Source organism: Hyperoodon ampullatus (assembly GCF_949752795.1).
Source record: "Hyperoodon ampullatus genome assembly, chromosome: 1".
In the NCBI taxonomy this organism is placed as follows: Eukaryota; Metazoa; Chordata; class Mammalia; order Artiodactyla; family Ziphiidae; genus Hyperoodon; species Hyperoodon ampullatus.
Genome location: NC_136914.1, coordinates 13,713,100 through 13,732,516, shown reverse-complemented (window position 1 = coordinate 13,732,516; position 19,417 = coordinate 13,713,100). Strand labels below are relative to the sequence as shown.

The following is a 19,417-nucleotide window of genomic DNA, read 5'->3' as shown; positions in this document are numbered from 1 at the left end:
TTGCTTTAGAAAGTACTTCAGAAAAATCAATAGGATGCAGGAATTTGAAAAATACAATGACCATCAAAACCAAATGTGTTTTCTTAAGTATCAGTTTATCTTATTGCTTTAAAAAAAATTATTTTACTGGGCTATAATTAAAGTTATTGGGTCCTGTAATCAGTCATGTACAAATGCTAACATTGCAGGGGTGGGTACATGGTGTATCTTTTAACATTACTGTCCACAGAGTGAATGGAAGGGCATTCCCAGCTGTCTTATTTATCACAAATGTCACAACATTCATGACGGCCGAGATCCTGACCTTCCTCAAATAAACTTGCATTAACCAGACCCCAGAGACTGATGGACGTACCCAAACTATGACCAACGGACCAGAATACTCACGTTGCCATGCAAGATCAGTCTCTATAGATAAATGTACTTGAGAAGACAAGTTCCATCCAGATGTTTGCTTAGCCTGGAGTTAGAATAAATGAAATTTGTTGTATGGTCCACAGAGAAATGCCCCTGACACAATGCCCTGAAAGAATGAGGCACCCATCGCCCCCCCACCCCATCCATCCTTGCTTAGATGGCCCTGCCACCTTCTGAGAGTTTGGGCTTCCTTTCTGTATGCACTAGTCTCTTCAAACCAGTTTCTCCACACAGCATCCTATACACCTAACTAGGCAGATTTACACTTTTAAAGTCATAATCACATTCCATGTCTACCTTCCTGATATTGCAGTCAAGTCACTTTGAAGGGAATTTGGGGTATTTCCAAATTCTTCAGTCACAAATTCTGTCACTGTCTTGGTCTACTCCCGCTGAATTCTAGTCCAATCCATCATACGTGCAGATTTTAGTCTAACTTTCTGAGGGTGACCTGGTTTCCAAATTCTTGGAGAAGCAGCTCATTTTGCTTCGTGGGCTACCAACAGTGACCTAACCTTCCTTTGGCCACCATGCACTTTGAATAAAGAGATCAGGCTTATTAAGGTCCATAGGTCCTGTGATGCGATAGAGTTGTCCATCTTTTCCTGGGCACCCAACTCAAAGATATCTTTCCTCTTCTCTGCATGAGAAGAGAGGCTGGCCTTTTGCTATGATGACTTAAGTTGTGAAATTTCACCTTGAGGATGCAGGTACTATCTACTCCAACATAGATGGAGAGCAAACAGGACTCTGATTTTGAACTCAATCCAGAAATGAAAATACTCACATGGCCTTGTTAACTCAAGTTACCAACAAGGACAGATTGACAGAGTGTTTCTGGAACCCCTGACATTGAAATGACATCCTTGACACATAGGTAGCCCCCACCCAGAGGGGCTTGTTGCTAAGCCACCCCTTCCCCAGATGGGCTTTGTTGGGGACCTGCAGTCTTTTAAAATGCAGAGTGTCCTTTCAGGTCATTTAAGGTCCTATCGATCCTCCTTGCTGAGTCCATAGATCGGTTCCCAGGAAAAAATGCTGTGGCCAACTTTGGAATATCTTTCAGCCCAATTTAAAGAAACCAGCTCAGATGCTCCTATGCTCAAGATAGAGGAACACAAAGAAGCAGCCCCGTGGCAGGACAGTGCAGGGCCTTGGAGAACAATGCTGGTTGAGTAGCCGTGTTATGTGGGTAGGTCTTCTACAAGCCCTGAGCATCCTTTCCCAACCTGGCATCTGGGCAGTTCCTCAAGCATGGGCTGAGCATGGGTTTTCTATGGGTGTGGGCAGCCTAGTTATTGCTCAGCTGGGAAGACAGGGCACGTTCTCCATGCTGCCTATGCTCCCCCTCTCTGGACTGGCCTCCCCTGGGATTCCCTACACATTCAGGTGTGACAAAAGATTGTGATTTGAAGCAGGCTAGGTTCATTCTAAGTTGTATATAAGAAAAAGGGGCAAGTCAATTTTCTCTTACCTCCCACCAATCCTGTATAAGATTTGGGTATTTTGCAATTAACTTTCCTATTTCAAAATAGCCCTTCTGAAAATGCTTACTGAAAAATTTGGGGTTATACAGTGGATGTATCTTATTTATAGATTCATTTTTTTCCAAGGGCCTATTTCTCTTGTTACCATACTCTTCTAGTATTTGGAGAGCTCTATCTTGAATAGAAAGCAATTTGTTGTCTATTATCTCATTAGTATCTCAAAGTAATCCTCAAGACCATGATGGTTTAAAGACTTGCCCAGGATCCCACATCAAAAACATGGCTGAATGGAGCTCAAATCAAGGCCCATTGGGCCTTCACATACCACACGTCTCATGCGGAGTGATGAGATCCTTTCGATGGTGGGCAAAGGAGAGCAGGAGACAAGTGAGAAGAAAATGGTGCTCAGAGACAGTCTACTGTATCCCAGGACTTTGATCCATGTGATTTCATTTAATCCTGAAAATGACCTTATAGAGTATTATCTCCACTTACAGATGAGGAAACCTGAGACTATAAATTTAAATAACTCATCTGCGGTCGTATCAGTAGTGGTATTGGGATTGGAGCCATAGCTGTCCAGACCATGAAAAGCCACATACAGAGGAAAGGGGAATGACAGGACAGTGGTGGAGAAACAATTCTAGAAGCTGGCTGGGTAAAGGAAAAGTACTTGAGGAAGCCCTACACCAATTTCCATGATGCCATGCAAAATAGAACTATGGGGGATGAAACCACAAGAGCATATATATACATGGCTGGCCTCAGACTGCGGAGGAAACTTTGACTTTATCTCTGAAGGTATGCTCACCCCCTCCCCCTCCCAGTTTTATTGAGATATCATTGACATACGTCACTCTATAAGCTTAAGGTGTACAGGAGAGTGGTTTGACTTAGATATACTGTGAAATGATTACCACAATATGGTTAGTTGGCATCCATCATCTCATATAGATACAATAAAAAGAAAAAGCAAAAACAATTTTTTGTTCTTGTGATGAGAACCCTTAGGATTTACTCTCTTAACTATACTCCTATAGATCATACAGCAGTGTTAATGGTTTTTTTTTTTTTTTTTTTTTTCGGTACGCGGGCCTCTCACTGTTGTGGCCTCTCCCGTTGTGGAGCACAGGCTCCAGACGCGCAGGCTCAGCGGCCATGGCTCACGGGCCCAGCCGCTCCGTGGCATGTGGGATCTTCCCGGACCGGGGCACGAACCTGCGTCCCCTGCATCGGCAGGCGGACTCTCAACCACTGCGCCACCAGGGAAGCTCAGAAGGTTGTTCCTTTTGACCACCTTTGAAGGTATGCTTTTATGGGGGTGTCCCAGGTGACCGTCTCGTGTTTGAGATGACATACTACTTGGCCGCACATTGTTTGGTTTGTTTTTCTGGTGATGGTGGCTGAGGTAGAGGGCAGAAGTTACGTTTGCTGCTGCACTAGGCACTCGGGGTGCCTAGTACAGTCTGGACACGTAGGTGTCTAGGAGATGTGTGGGAGCTTGTTGCCAGGAGGTGTTCTCTGCCATTGAGGGACCAATACAAACAAGCCCTTCAGGAGCAGGTTGCTGAGAATAGCCATCTTGGGAGCAATTTATGTCTGACAGAGATTTTTGAGCTATGGACATGGAATAGGACAGAAAAATGTTTTTTGAAGAACTTCATTAAATTAAAAACAATCCAGTCTTTTGGTGGGGGGGAGGGCAGTGCCGCACGGCTTGCAGGATCTTAATTCCCTGACCAGGGATGGAACCTGGGGCCCTGGAAGTGAAAGCACTGAGTCCTAACCACTGGACTGTCAGGGAATGCCCCCAAAACAATCCAGTCTTTTTTTTTTTTTAATTTATTTATTTTTGGCTGTATCGGGTCTTCGTTGCTGTGTGCGGGCTTTCTCTAGTTATGGCAAGCAGGGGTTGCTCAGCAGTTGTGGCTCACGAGCTCTAGAGCACAGGCTCAGTAGTTGTGGCACATGGGCTTAGTTGCTCCGTGGCATGTGGGATCTTCCCGGACCAGGGCTCGAACCCGCGTCCCCTGCATTGGCAGGCGGATTCTTAACCACTGCGCCACCAGGGAAGTCCCAACAATCTACTCTTAATCTATAATTTTAAATCACTATTTACTTTATTACTTTTAGAAGAAAAACACTACTTGTAGAGATATTAGAAAAGTAGAATATCGAAAAGAAGAAAGTAAAACTCGAAATCCTAGCAACCAATAGTAACCTCTATCAACAATGTGGTATGGGACTTCCCTGGTGGCACAGTGGTTAAGAATCCTCTTGCCAATGCAGGGGACGCGGGTTCGATCCCTGGTCCGGGAAGATCCCACATGCCACGGAGCAACTAAGCCCATGTGCCACAACTACTGAGCCTGCGCTCTAGAGCCCGCGAGCCACAACTACTGAAGCCTGTGTGCCTAGAGCCCGTGCTCTGCAACAAGAGAAGCCACCACAATAAGAAGCCTGCATACCCCAACGAAGAGTATCCCCTGCTCGCCGCAACTAGAGAAAGCCTGCGTGCAGCAAAAAAGACCCAACGCAGCCAAAACTAAATAAATTAATTAATTAAAAATTTTTTTTCATATTAGTTAACTATCCAATAGTATACTTGATTCTGTGTATTACGATTTAACATTTTTTTCATAGTGTCATTCAAAATGGATTTGTGGGCAGTATTCTTAAAAGTAATAATAAAAATGTAAAAAAAAATTTGTAATCTAGGAATTATGTCATGTATAGAAGTAAGTGGTCCTATGCTTTTGAGAACAGTAGATAATGTATTTGCATAGCACAATGACTGGAAAAGCATAAGCTAAAATGTTAACGTTATCTCAGGACAATGTGATCTCAAGTGCTTTGGTTTTTTTCTTTTTGTTCATTTAAAACAGTTTTCTTGGGACTTCCCTGGCGGTCCAGTGGTTAAGACTCTGCCCTGTCAGTACAGGGATCGTGGGCTCAATCTCCGGTTGGAGAACTAAGATCCCACATGCCACACAGCGCAGCCAAAAGATTTTTAAAAAAAACCCAAAAAACAGTTTTCTTATAATGACTATTATTAACTTATATAATTATAAAAGAAAATTTAAAAAAAAAACCCTACCAGCTGGAGACATGTTTCTTTACTTTTTAGGCTTTATTTTCTTTATGTGTAATATGGAAATTCTAATAATTTCTACTACATAGAGTGGTCATGAGGATTCATCAAAGTAAGGCAGGTAAAGCACTTTAAAGAATCCCAGGCACATGGTACATACACACTACCTGTTGGCCACAATCATCCCTGCTGTCGTTAATTAAAACTTCAGCTTCTGATCTTGCCTTCTCATGGAGTAGGAAAGAGGCCTTTCAAGTCAGTTCACTTCAGACATTGCCCTGCTTAAAACCTCCCAGTGTTGCCCATGTACTTAGGATCAGATCTAAACAGTTTACCCTGGTTGCAAGGCCCTGTAGGATGTGGTCCCTGACCAGCTCTGCAAGCAGCTCTCACATTACCCTCCTTCCTTCTCAGTTGCTACACTCCAGCCACACTCACCCTTTTGTTCTTGGGATAAAATCAAGTTCTCTCCTACCTCAGGGCCTTTGCACTCCCTGTTCCCTTTACCTGGAATTCTCTTCCCTGTAGCTTCTCATAGCTGGGTTTTGGTGTTAGTGTAAAAGTCCCTCCTCAGGGAGGCCTTCCTGACCACCCAATCAAAAGGAGCTACCTGGGCACACCTCTCCGGTTTAATTCTTCCTCTGTTTCATTTTCATCATAGCATTTGCGACATGTTGTTGTTTATTTGTATTATTCTGTTACCTAGTGTCAGTCACCCCACAGACCTTGTTTGTTCAGTCAGAATTTCCACTGGAACACCTAGAACAGTGACCAGCTGGTTGTAACACTCAGTATATAGTTGCTGGATGATTTAATTAAGTAAGTAAATTATCTTTGTCAAGTGAATGAACAATTCAATCACTTCTCACCACCTTCTCCTCAGAGGGCTGGTGTTTTCCTAAAGAGGAAGAAGGCAGTCATATCACTTTATTTCTAACCCTCTCTGCCAGTTAGAAAACGGATGATACAAACATCAAAACGGTTTATTTCTTAGGATCTCCCACATGTGGCCAGACTCATAGCTTTCCAACCCAGATTGAGACATTTAAAAAAAAAGGGCTGATTAGGTTTCAAAAGAGAACCCTTGGAGGCTTTCACTCAGATACATGAGGCTGGACAGGCAGTCCCCACTCTACAAAGAGGTGGTGTTCACCGCGTTTCTCTGTGTATGTTGTTTGTTTCCAACACAGAATGCATTTTTTACTGGAAACAATGTTCCCAGACTAGCCCACAAAAGCCTATTTAACCTACCATGCTCAGTAGGAAAAGAAAAAAACAAACCTTGGAAATCTAGGAAACAAAACTGGGAAAATGAATAAGAAATACAATTGAAATGTTTATCTTGAATACCAATGCTTGAGGAAAAGCAGCTTCCGACAAAGGAGGATAGGGCAGTAGGGTGAAGGGTGTGGACGATTCAGAGAGCAGGGGGATGCCCAGCTGTCATGGCCATGCCTCACTCCTGCATCTGATGGACCGAGGCCGTTGACAAAAGCCACGTCTCCTAGGCGCGGGCATGTCTGAGCCTGTCTGAGGGAGCATTCCTGCAGATCTGTGTGCCAACAGAGGGCAGGCAGGGCTGACACCAACTCTTCACACACTTAATTCTAGAGGCTAGAATCAACATGTGAGAATTCTTCCATGAGATCAAGCTCCAAGTATGTCATACTGGTGACCCATGAGCTTTCTCAGGAAATTTCTGCTTGAGTGATGTACGTATAAACATGACAACACAGCTTAAAAAAGAATAGGTTCAGTTTTGGTTTCATCATGGAAAATCATCATTTCATCATTGAAAATACCACAAGGTAATTTCAGTCATCTTTTCCCTGTATCTGATCTTTGTGCTGCCACTTTGAGGCCAAAGCTTTTATTGCCTAAAAGTTAAGCTTCAGAAAGCTGGGGAGCTCCTTTGATGGGAGCTTCTAAAATTTCTTGCATTATATTGCATAAGAAAGTGTTCCATTTGGGAAAGACCCATTATTCTGAAACAACTCCAATCAACCCTAATTCTGGAAGTTTGTACAGAGCATCTCTAAGATAAAAACTTCACTCTCTGAAGTGGCTCAGTTTCATCAACTGTAAAATAAAAACAGTCACACTTTTTATATCACTGTTTTTGTCACCTCTATTATAAATACGTAGACTCAATCATTGATTAGCTTATATTAATAGAAGCAGGGTCTTATCCCTGCTTATTTGATTTAAATCTCAGATGACTTAACCTAAAACCATTTTACGTTTTACTTAATGTGCTTTGGTATTTACCTAATCGTAGGTATCTGGCCTGCAATTTTACTTTAAACAAAATAATGACACTAGGCCATAAATATTGGCATCAGTAGTCGAGGAATTGCTTAGGTTTACTTTTCTAGGTTTAGTTCTTCCATGGAGGCTACTCTAGGGTCAGCAGCAGTAAGGCTTTGGGGTCAGATAGCCCGAGATCAAGTTCAAGTCCCATTCCTTTTTAGAGCTATCTAATCTTCAGCAAATTTCTTAATCTTACTTGGTCACACCCGCCTTTTTTAAAAAATGGACATGACAATAAAATAAAAGTAGGGATGATAAACCCATTTCATGGTTACCGAGAGGATTAAATGAGACCATGCATGTAAAACCAAGCAATAGATGGTGGCCATTACTGTTGTTGTTATTGTTATTATTATTTTAAAGTCTAGGTTGGTAACTGTATTCATTTCCTAGGGTTTCTGTAACAAAGTACCATAAACTGAGTGGCTTAAAACAACAGAAGTGTATTGTCTCACAATTCTAGAGGCTAAGTCCAAAATCAGGGTGTCAGCAGGGCCCATGCTCCCTCTGAAACCAGTAGGGGAATCCTTTGTCTTTTCCCATCTTCTCGTGTTTGCCAGCAATCCTTGGCTTATAGGTGTTTCACTCCAGGCACATGGCATTTTCTCCATGTGTGTCTTTACATGGTCTTCCCGGAGTGCATGTCTATCTCTGTGTATTATTTTCCTCCTTTTATAAGGACCCAGCCACACTGGATTACGGTCCACACTCATGACCTCATTTTAACTTGACTTCTGCAAAGATCCTGTTTCCAAATGATGTCACATTCTAAGGTCCCGGAATTCAGACTTCAGCATATCTTTTTTTTTTTTTTTTTTTTTTTTTTTTGGTGGGGCGGGGGGTTGGAGACACAACTCAACTCATAACAGTAATAGAAGTTTACAAAAAAAAACCTCCAGGGACTTCTGTGGTGGCCCAGTGGTTAAGACTCCGCGTTCCCAATGCAGGGGGCCTCGGTTCGATTCCTGGTCAGGGAACTGGATCCCGCATGCCACAAGTAAGACTCTGTGCAGCCAAATATATTAAAAAAAAAAAAATTCTCTAAAGTAAGAACTAGCATCTCACGTTTTGCTGTCTAAAATCTCTTCCCCACCAGATGTTATTATCACTGAAATTTTGCTCATCAAGGATATTTAGATACAAAACATAAACTCTTAAGTTGGCTGTGTTTGTCAATAAACTTGAAAGCAAGAAATTTGCTTTGTTTAAAGGAGTCACTCTTTCCAGCAGGATTCTGTCAAGTACATGTTACCAGTGCCCTATCCACACCCTTCCATCCAGACAGGCAAGAGCCAAACCCCATCCTCTTGTGGGTGGCAGCCAAGCCCCTCCCTGGGTCTTGATTTCAAATGGTCATTCAAATCCATCCTCATGGTCTCTGTTCTGCAACAGAAACCAGTGTCCCTGTTTTATGTGACATTTGGGATGTACTTGGCAACACCAGCTACGTGACGATGCTCTCAAGTTGCCCTTAGTGGGGTAAGGGAAACTATCATAAGTTCTTGGAGTTGGAAGGTATCTTAGATATCATTTCATTCAGTGGTTCCCAAATCTGGCCGTGGGTAGGGATCCCTCAGGGAAATTCTAAAATATAACAATTCCTAGGCTTCATCAGAGAGATATTCAATCAGAGTGGCAGGGGCGAGCTGGACCTTAAAAACGCTCTCCAAAAAAATAAAAACAAACAAACAAACAGCTCTCCAGATGAGGCCCAGAGAGGCTGACTGACTCTTCATGCTTGCTCAGTGTTTAGTCGTTGACTGACTCCTAGTTAAGGGCTGGTTCCGTGCTCCAACTTTCTTCTCCGATGGTGCCAGGGCTTTAACCCTGGTGAGGTTTGCAAGGTAAGCACAAAGACTCTCACTGCTGCTTTTTCCAGAGAGCCTTTCCAGGGCACAGCAGGTGTTGGAGGCGTTTGTGATTTATTCGTCGTGTAGCTTTGCAGCGGGTTGTGCAGGCTGATATGTCTCCTTCTAAGGGTTCTGTCTTTTATGTTCTTTGTTCTGACATAATTTTTTACATCACTGAGCCATGCTTCCACGTTTTAAAATATGAATGTAGTTTTCTTTTTTTTTTTTAAAGGAGAACTAAAAGGATAGTTATAAAGAGCTGTCAACACCTTTCCATCAGAAACCACCCATGAGAGGTAGAGAGGTTGACGAGAGCGGGGGCAGGGCAGAAAGAAAAACTGCAGGAAATCAGGTTCCCACAGAAGTGAGAATTTGGGATATAGAAGAGGAGGGTGAGGAGTATGATCCAGCTCCGCGTGTTAGGACACTGTCTGGCTCTCGGGGCAGCTTGGAACGAGTCAGCCGTCTCAGAGTTAAGCTGAATGTAGAGGAAAGTTAGGAACCCGGGTGTTGGAGTCAAGCAGACCTGGGTTCACATTCAAGCTCTCTCACCAGTTAGCCACATACTAATGTCTCTGAGCCTCAGTTTTCTCATCTGTAACATGGGGGTAGTAGCACCTCATAGGATGGGGGTGAGACTTGGGGTGTCTGATACCTGGTAGACAGTATACAAATGGCGGTGCTATGATCATGGAAGAGTTATGTTTGGGGGACTTGTGGGGACCTTTTTCTGTCTTGCTTGAGGCCTTGTGCATATATCCTTCCAAGAGAGAACATACCAGTTTAGCAAATCATGTGGTATGAATTGAACATGGCCCTACTTTGTTATCAGAGGGAGGAGGCCCTGTCTCTGGCCATCAGTTCCCCTTTCTGGTCTCTTGTTGCTGGATCTGAACTAGTAACCTTTTACTTTGCAAAAATGTGTCAGTGCAGGAGAAGCGAGTTATGTTGGGAGGGGAGATGGAGGGGGAGGCCTCGAGTAGAAAAGTGTAGCTGGCTTTGGAGAGGACCTGAGGTGAGGCCAGAGGGGGTCAGCCCCAGACACTAGGGTGCTGGGCAGACATGAGGTTGAGGATGCAACATCTACAAAGAAAGTAAGACAACAAGTAGGAGCAGAGAAAGCGGGGACGATAAAGACAGGACAGGCTTCTGAACCTTACAACTCCACCAGGCCTACCTTGCTGGGTGGACTTCAGTTTAAGCTTTGAATTCCTTTCTGGATGATGACTGGTCCGCCTGAGCAGAATGCACCTCCCCAAGTCCCAAGTTTTTCATCTCTAAGATGGACAAAACCCAAGGCCTCCCTCCTACATTGATTAGAACAAGTGACGAGAGATCAGAACAGCTATAAAATTCTTGATTGTTTTCCTTGAGGGATACATGAAGAGACCCTCCTACGCTGTTGGTGGGAATGTAAATTGGTGCAGCCACTATGGAAAACAGTGTGGCGGTTCCTTAAAAAACTAAAAATAGGGCTTCCCTGGTGGCACAGTGGTTCAGAATCCACCTGCCAATGCAGGGGACATGGGTTCAATCTCTGGTCTGGGAAGATCCCACATGCCATGGAGCAACAAAGCCCATGTGCCACAACTACTGAGCCTGTGTTCTAGAGTCCACGAGCCACAGCTATTGAAGCCCGCGTGTCCCAACGACTGAAGCCCGTGTGCCTAGAGCCTGTGCTCCACAACAAGAGAAGCTACTGCAATGAGAAGCCCGCGCACTGCAATGAAAAGTAGCCCCCTGCTTGCTGCAAGTAGAGAAAACCTGCACACAGCAATGAAGACCCAATGTAGCCCAAAAAAAAATAAAATAAACAAATTTATTAAAAAAACAACTAAAAATAGAATTGCCATATGATCCAGCAATCCCACTCTTGGGCATATATCCAGAGAAAACTCTAATGTGAAAAGAAACATGCACCCCAATGTTCATAGCAGTACTATTTACAATAGCCAAGACACAGAAGCAACCTAAGTGTCCATCGACAGATGAATGGATAAAGAAGATATGGTGTATATATAATGGAATACTACTCAGCCATAAAAAAGAATGAAAAAATGCCATTCTCAGCAACATGGATGGACCTAGAGATTATCATACTAAGTGAAGTTAAGTCAGACAGAGACAAACACCATATCATATCACTTATATGTGGAATCTAAAATATGACACAAATTAACTTATTTATAAAACAGATTCAGAGACATAGAGAACAAACTTATGGTTACCAAAGGGGAAAGGGAGTAGAGGAGGGATACATTAGGAGTTTGGGGTTAGCAGATACAAGCTATTATATGTAAAATAGATAAACAACTAGGACCTACTGTATAGCACAGGGAATTATATTCAGTATCTTATAAAAAACCATAATGGAAAAGAATATGAAAAAGAATATATATAATCTGAATCACTTTGCTGTACCTCCAAAACTAACACAACACTGTATATCAACTATACTTCAATTTAAAAAAAAGAGACCCTTGAGGGCACATTCGCTCTCCCCTAGGGCTTTGGAAGGGGCAGTCTCTAACCCTTGAAAGGACTCAGGCAGGTCCATGGGAGCCAAAATGCATCAACCCTATTTCTAAACTTTCGCTCTCTTTGACTGTGGCTGAATTAGTTGAGTTGTATTAACACAGGGGTAAATGCTGAATTTCGTGTGAGTCCACTCTTCATGCCTCAAAGACAATGCCCAGATGTTATTTTTATCCCAGATCTATTCTTGGCTTCTGAAGGTTTCTAAGCCCTTTGATATAGTGATTATCACTCAATCACTTAATACCTTAACAACAAAGTTTCTAGACAAAACAGCTATCCAGGTCATATCTTCTCTCTGAGCCTCAGTTTAATACGTAAAAGAAGGTTGTCTGAACAGCAAGGAAGGCTCCTTATTGTGATAAAATCCTACATCTCAAGAAGCAATGGCCCCAGGCAGTCCTCGGTGGGGATAATGCAGGGCACGTGGTTGACTGTAACAAGCAGGCGAAAGTAGGATAAAATGTGTGTCGAGCATTCTCTCAAAGGGGAAGAATTAAGCCATTCACTCTTCTTTTACCTTTCGTTTAATACACATGTATTGAGCAGTCAGAATGCATAAAGGGGGACTTCCCTGGTGGTGCAGTGGTTAAGAATACGCCTGCCAATGCAGGGGACATGCGTTTGAGCCCTGGTCCGGGAAAATCCCACATGCCGCGGAGCAACTAACCCCAGGTGCCACAACTACTGAGCCTGCGCTCTAGAGCCCGTGAGCCACAACTACTGAATCCCGTGTTCCGCAACGAGAGAAGCCACCGCAATGAGAAGCCCGCGCACCGCGACGAAGAGTAGCCCCTGCTCGCCGCAACTAGAGAACGTCCGCGCGCAGCAACGAAGACCCAACACAGACAACAATAAATAAATAAATAAATATTTATTTATTTTTAAAAAATGCATAAAGTAAGAGTGCAGAAAAGACAGGTTCTGAGGAAGCTCCCGATGGAAGGAGGTGGGACGGAGCACAGACCTCTTAGAAGGGCTTGTGCTGGGGGAGAGATTGTCCAGGCAGTGACATGGGATGTAATCTTTACCCTCTGATTTAGAAAAACCCACCTAGTTTCTCTATAGGTACTTTTCATTTGTGAGGCAGTTAGCCCTATTTTGGGCACAAAACATTTGATCAGGGTAGCCATGGGATAAGAGAGAATCATGAAAAAGCACCCTCCACAAACATCATCTGATATCACTTATATGTGGAATCTAAAATAATGATACAAATGAACTTACAAAACAGAAATAGACTCACAGGCATAGAAAACAAACTTATGGTTACCAAAGGGGAAAGGGTGGGGAGGGATAAATTAGGAGTTTGTATTAGCAGATACACATTACTATATGCATAAAATCGATAAACAACAAGGACCTACTGTATAGCACAGTGAACTACATTCAATATCTTGTAGTGGAAAAGAATCTGAAAAAGAATATATATATAAATTATAAATATATAAATATATATATTATAAAGAATATTTTATATATACATATATATATGAATCCCTTTGCTGTACACCTGAAACTAACACAACATTGTAAATCAACTATACTTCAATTAAGAAAAAGGCACCCTCACAGCCAGAGCTCAGTCGTCTGTGGGTCAGCACAGCCTCGAACTGGCAGATCCAGGATGAGGAAGCAGGTTCCATGATGTGTTCTAAGTTCCTAAATTGGCCCACCAGGGAAAGGGCTGTCCTCACCGGAGAAGAGACTGGTGGTGAGAATGATGTTCCACACCCAACATTGGCCTCTGATCTGCCAGTAGAAGTGGCTGGACATGTAGCTAGAGATGCAGCAAGTCAGGGCATACAAGATGGCTGCTGAGTTAATGGCCCCAGGATGGTGCACACTGAACATGCCCAGCAGTGCCATGACAATAATGCCTGCAGGGTGGTAGTGGAGAGCCTGTGTTAGGTCTCACTCAACCCTCTTCTGGCAATTTCAGAGGAATCAGCTAGCCCGCTTTCTCCCAGACACAGGGCTTCCTGGATATACAAGCAATATCCCCCAGTTCTGTTGTCTAGAAAACCCACAATAGAATAACAATAGAATATACACATCCTTGCTAGAGCCATCCACCCCTTAGGTCTGCCCCTCACCTTGGACAGAAGAGAAGATCTGCAGATATTTTTTTCTGAACAAACCACCTACTTAGTTCTACCCCTTGAGAGAAATCCCTGATTAATTTTTTATCACCTCACCAGTGCCAAGGGCCAGGAACTGGGCACCCACACCAAGCACAGCACAGAGCAGACCACGATATGGAAGGAAGTGGAAGACATCTGTATGGATAATTTCCTAGCCATTGTCACCTTGGTCAAAGTCATCACCAGAACCTCCAGAGGTTGGCTCTTTATCCAAGTTGTACTGAGCCAGGTCCTTTCGAAGCACACGCATGAGAATGACAGCCACAAAACCCACCAGTAAAAGCACAAGCACCATGGAATTGATGATGGACTACCAATGGATTTCCAGTGTTCGGGGAAAGAAACCGCCATCATCACCATGCACCTGTCACTCCAATGCTCACCTGACGTCTCAGACCAGTGCACGCTGTAGGTGTGGGTGAGGCCTAGGAACTCATCAGGTCATCATAACCCATCTGAACTGTGGGGCTTGACATCCCGCACTGAGACTCTGGCACATATAATCCAGTCTCTGTGGAATTCTAGGTGGAAGTCTAAATGGGTCCAGAGTCCTGCCTTGTGGCTGTGAGGCAGGAAGCCACTCTCCTCCATGGAGCCCACAAAGCCACAGATTGGCAAGTTGTCCACCACAAATTCAAAACAGTATAGTTCCTTTATGGCCTGGCATAGCTGTTCCACCTAAAAAGAGCAAGTCAGGAGTCAGACAAGGCTTCCCCAGGCACTGGATTAGAGCAGGGTCAGCACTAATGACATTTTGGGCTGGATAATTCTTTGTTGTAAGGCTGTCCTATGCCTTGTAAGATGCGCCATCCCTGGCTTCTTACTAGATGTCAGTAGCGTCCCCCAGTAGTGACAATCAAAAATATCTCCAGACATATCTCCAAATGTCTCTGAGAGACAAAAGCCCCCTGTTGAGGGACTTCCCCTGTGGTCCAGTGGCTAAGACCCCTTGCTCCCCATGCACGGGGCCCACGTTCGATCCCTGGTCAGGGAACTAGATGCTGCATGCCACAATTTAAGATCCTGCGAACCGCAACTAAGACCCGGTGCAGCCAAATAAATAAATAAATATTAAAAAAAAAAAGAAAAAGCCCCCTGTTGAGAACCACTGGTTAGACCTTAGTATGTTGAGATTCTCCGAAATGAGCAGGTATGACTTGACAGGATGAAGGCCTAGAAGAAGAGGGATCAGGTGTAGGAAGGTCTGGAGTAGACTAAGGAAAAGTGCCCTAAGATAGAAATTGCTGAAGAAAAAAGCATGACAGGGAAAAGTAGGTGGAGTGTACAGGAGCCAGTTAAAAAAGCCGAGAGGTAGGAATGGAAAAAAATGACTATGTAGGACTGATAGGTGGGCCCTTATTACCAACAGAGAAGCTTCGAGTCAGGAGCCCTGGGTTCTGATATCAACTCTGCAATCCACTATCCATGTAATCTTGAAGTTACTTCTGCGCAAGTATGTTTCTTCAACAACCAAATGCAAATAATACTACCTGTCCTGCCTGCCATATGAGGTTGTAGTTAGAATCAAATCAGATCATTTCCCATAAAGGTGCTTTGAAAACCAAAAAAAAAAAAAAAAAAAAAAAAGACACCCTACACCTCTCCCCACCCTCCCAATCAGAGGGACAAGCCAAGGGCTGAAGTGGTCCGGTCTGCCTTCTTGCGGGTGTCAGTGCTGGGTTAGAAGCTCAGGTTATGCATGTGCATGAGCTAGGGAGTCTTTAAAATCCTAGCTTTTCCCCAATTTCTCCCTGAGTTTGGGAGGAAGTGGGTGAGACTGGCCTGAGGTACCTTAGGGCCATCTCTGCCTGTGGCTCTTTTCTCTTAAAAACTTCTTTTCTGGAGGTTGAAATGAATCTCCCCATCAGTCTGTGAGGGGGGGAGGAGGGGTTATCATCTCTCACATTTCACAGACAGGAATAGTAAAGAATTAAAAGCTTAAGTAATGTTCCCAAGGTCGTGTGGTGAATTAGTAACCGAGACAGGGAAAGGATTCAGGTTTCTGGTCCTTTCCGTTTTGTTGCCTCAGCATTAGATCTTGCTGTCTCTTTAAATCTCACATGTAGTTAGGATTAGGGTCTGTAGCTGTGTATTAGTTCCGTCTTAACTTTGCTCATTAGAAAAAAAAAGTGGGGCAACCCTTCCTTTCCTAAACTTCTACTGCAAATCTGCTTTGTGACTTTATTGGGCAAGACCTAGAAGATGTTCGAATTTTCCTCCAGCACAGCTGAATATCCTTGTTCTTTTGGCTATTGGTATTCTGCAGCAGCTGTCTGACAGAGATGGAGCGCTCCAACAAGGATGGGCCGGAACTCCAGCTGCTGGTAAGCAAGTGTTCACTATTTATAGCCAGAGGGGGGCTGTAAAAGAGTGGAATTTTTTCCTTCTGAGTCGTTTTGATGCAACCAAGAGGAAGTGGGCTCTGATAGATGCTAAATTTGATGACATGAATGAGGTCTATTACAGCACTTCTCAAACTTGTCTGTGCATCAGAATCACCCAGAGGGGAGGGGCTTGTTGAAACACAGACTCCTGGGTACCACCCCCAGAGTTTGTGAACCAGTAGATCTGGGATGGGGCTTGAGAAAATGCATTTCTAACAAGTTTTTGGGTAATGCTGATGCTGCGGGTTGGAGAACCACTGCTTTATTGTAATGGGTGGAGTGTCCAGGCAAGGGCCATCGTATATGGTAGCAGATTGAACCCAAGAAAGGCACTGACATGCACCAAAAGACTCTTTCTGGTGATCTTACTGTCCTTGTCCAATCAAAATCAGTCACTTCTGAGCCGGCATTTCCAGGGCAAAGGTATTATTTTATAAAGAAAGAAAATGGCATAAGATTTAAAGGATAGGGTTCATAAGAAATATGTGTGTATATTATTTAATAAAAATTATTCCCTCCCCCCCCACCTTTCTCCAGTGAAAAAAGTGTGACTTGTTAGGTCATTTTATCACATCGCAATGTTTGGAGTCAAGACTGGCAGGTTTCACCTCCACTTTCAACTCCAGCCAGAGACAAACACCGGCCTTGCCAGCTGAGGTATCCACCTTTGATCCATGGCCAGGAAAAAGCAAGCAGACAAGTCCTGGGAGAACATGGCTGATCTGCTAAGTAGACCAAGACTTTGGCTTTGGCCTTTCAATTTCTGGTATGAGATGGGCCTGTTTAAGTTTCCTGCTTCTTTTTGAATGAATTTTGATATTTTATATTTTCCTCAAAAATGATCCATTTCATTCAGACTTTGAAATAAGGAATATATATTTGTACAAATGATTCTTTTACAAGAATTTAAACGTCTTATATACAAATATCAAGTCATTATCATTATTTTACACCTGAAACTAATATGATGTTATATGTCAAATATATCTCAATAAATAAAGTTTAAAAAAAGAAGAATTATAGTTTCCTATATATGTGTGTTAATCCAGTTTCTAATTCCTAACTTTATTTGTATTTTTCCCCTTTTTCCTTGATTAGTCTAACTTAGTGGATTATTTATTATTGTAGCTCTTTTCTCTTTTCTGTGATGAACCAGCTCTGGATTTCTTTATCAATATGAAGACCTGCAAAGGGTCTGAGATTTTATCCTATTCGTAAGCTAACAGGTTAGTTAGTCTGTTGGTAGAGCATGCAAGCCTGCCAGGTCCAAGACAGCTAGAGTATTAGCATTTTTGCCACTTCCCACAGGTCCTTGCCATGGAGGCCGTGGGATGCTTTCTCACGTAGTAGGTTGGAGGAGAGGAATCCGAATCCTAAGCTTAGCAAACTCAACTCTTTCATAAGGAAAGTAAGAATGCGTGCCCTTGGCTCCAGGTAGGGGCACTCTCTCTAGCTTCTCAAGCTGTTTGCTACACAAACCTTCTTGAAAAGATAAGTCTAGAACAAAAGTAGTCAGTGTGTCTGCTCCTGAGATGTGCAGAAATGCAAGCCACCAATGGGAGCACTGTCTCCCAACAATCAATTCCACTGACTTTGTTTTCAACATCATCATATTCTGCTTTCATTTTAAATTCTATTTTCCTTAGATTTTTTTTTTTTTTTTTTTTTTTTTTTTTTTTTTTTTTTTGTGGTATGCGGGCCTCTCACTGTTGTGGCCTCTCCCGTTGTGGAGCACAGGATCCGGACGCGCAGGCTCAGCGGCCATGGCCCACGGACCAAGCCGCTTCGCAGCATGTGGGATCCTCCCGGACTGGGGCACGAACTCGTGTCCCCTGCAACAGCAGGCAGACTCTCAACCACTGCGCCACCAGGGAAGCCCTATTTTCCTTAGATTTTAAAAATTATTCTTTTTTTAGTCTTCTTGAATAGTCACTTCCTTCATATTCATTCTTAAGCTAAAAAGGTTTTAAGATTATGACTTTTCCTCTGAATAAATCTTTGACTACATCTCATAGATGTTAATAAGTAGTGTTCTCTTGATCGTTATTTGCTAAATTATCTAGCTTTTCTTTCTTATTTAGGAGGTTCCAAAGGTTTGAACAAAATGAATCAATCATCTTTGGCTCTGCTACTCTCTCAGTCTACTCTGGAAGCTGTTGTCTTTTCCTCAAACCTTGTAGATTAAAGCCACAAAGCCCTTTTTAATAGGATCTATGTGACTTGTGTGCTAAACAAGTTTACATTGCACTTCATTGCAGTTTAAGAGGAAATGGGATTTGGAAGATGAAGGTTCAAGCCTGACTCTGCCACTTCATACTGGTAACCCAATAAATGCCCATTTTGAGTCTCACTTTTGTCCACAAATGTCTGATTGAATTATATTATCTCTCAAGTCCTTTTCAATTTATGACTTTAAGAGATTTGGAATTAGTTTCAATTACACTCTGAATGATTTCTAGGCTGACTTGTTAGTGGAAGCAACACAGCCAAGTGGAAAGCTCTCTGGCCTTAGAAACCGGAAAAGCTGAGTTCAACCCTTGCCATGGGCAGCAAATGCTTGATTCCTCACATGTTTTCTTGTGTGATGCTTTCAGAGGAAAGAAAATCACATGGCCCTGGCAGCTCATTTCCTCCCCTTTTTGTAGCAAGAAGCCAGCTCAGTTGGTCAGAGTTCACTAAGGAAGAAAGAGCCTGGGACTTCTCTGGTGGCGCGTTGGTTAACAATCTGCCTGCCAATGCAGGGGATATGGGTTCGAGCTCTGGTCCGGGAAGATCCCACATGCCGTGGAGCAACTAAGCCTGTGAGCCACAACTACTGAGCCTGTGCTCTAGAGCCCGCGAGCTGCAACTACTGAGCCCATGTGCCACAACTACTGAAGCCTGCATGCCTAGAGCCCGTGCTCCATAACAAGAGAAGCCACCGCAGTGAGAAGCCCGCACACTGCAAGGAAGAGTAGCCCCTGCTCGCTGCAACTAGAGAAAGCCCACGTGCAGCAACAAAGACCAAACACAGACAAAAATAAATAATTTTGTTTTAAAAAAGGGAGGAAGAGCCTGATGCTGGAGGCTGAGCTTGGGAGCTTCCCCGTTCTAACACGCCTGTCTGTTTCACGGCTCAGGAAGCTCCATTACTACAGAATTACCTAGATGTTCCCGTGCTTCTTTCTCTAAATGTGTGTAGAGCGCTAAAGGCATGGAA

General features: G+C 43.3%; 1 pseudogene across 1 annotated transcript in view; it reads right to left on the bottom strand.

Annotated features, from left to right (window-relative positions):
• LOC307057073 (transmembrane 9 superfamily member 1-like) overlaps positions 1–19,417 on the bottom strand; it is a 75,096-nt pseudogene that overhangs the window by 3,770 nt on the left and 51,909 nt on the right. Inside the window, exons 2-3 of the transcript in view lie at positions 13,889–14,512; positions 13,388–13,570 (exon numbers count right to left, since the gene is read on the bottom strand). The product of the transcript in view is annotated as a transmembrane 9 superfamily member 1-like (transcript). The remainder of the gene's footprint in view (positions 1–13,387; positions 13,571–13,888; positions 14,513–19,417) is intronic.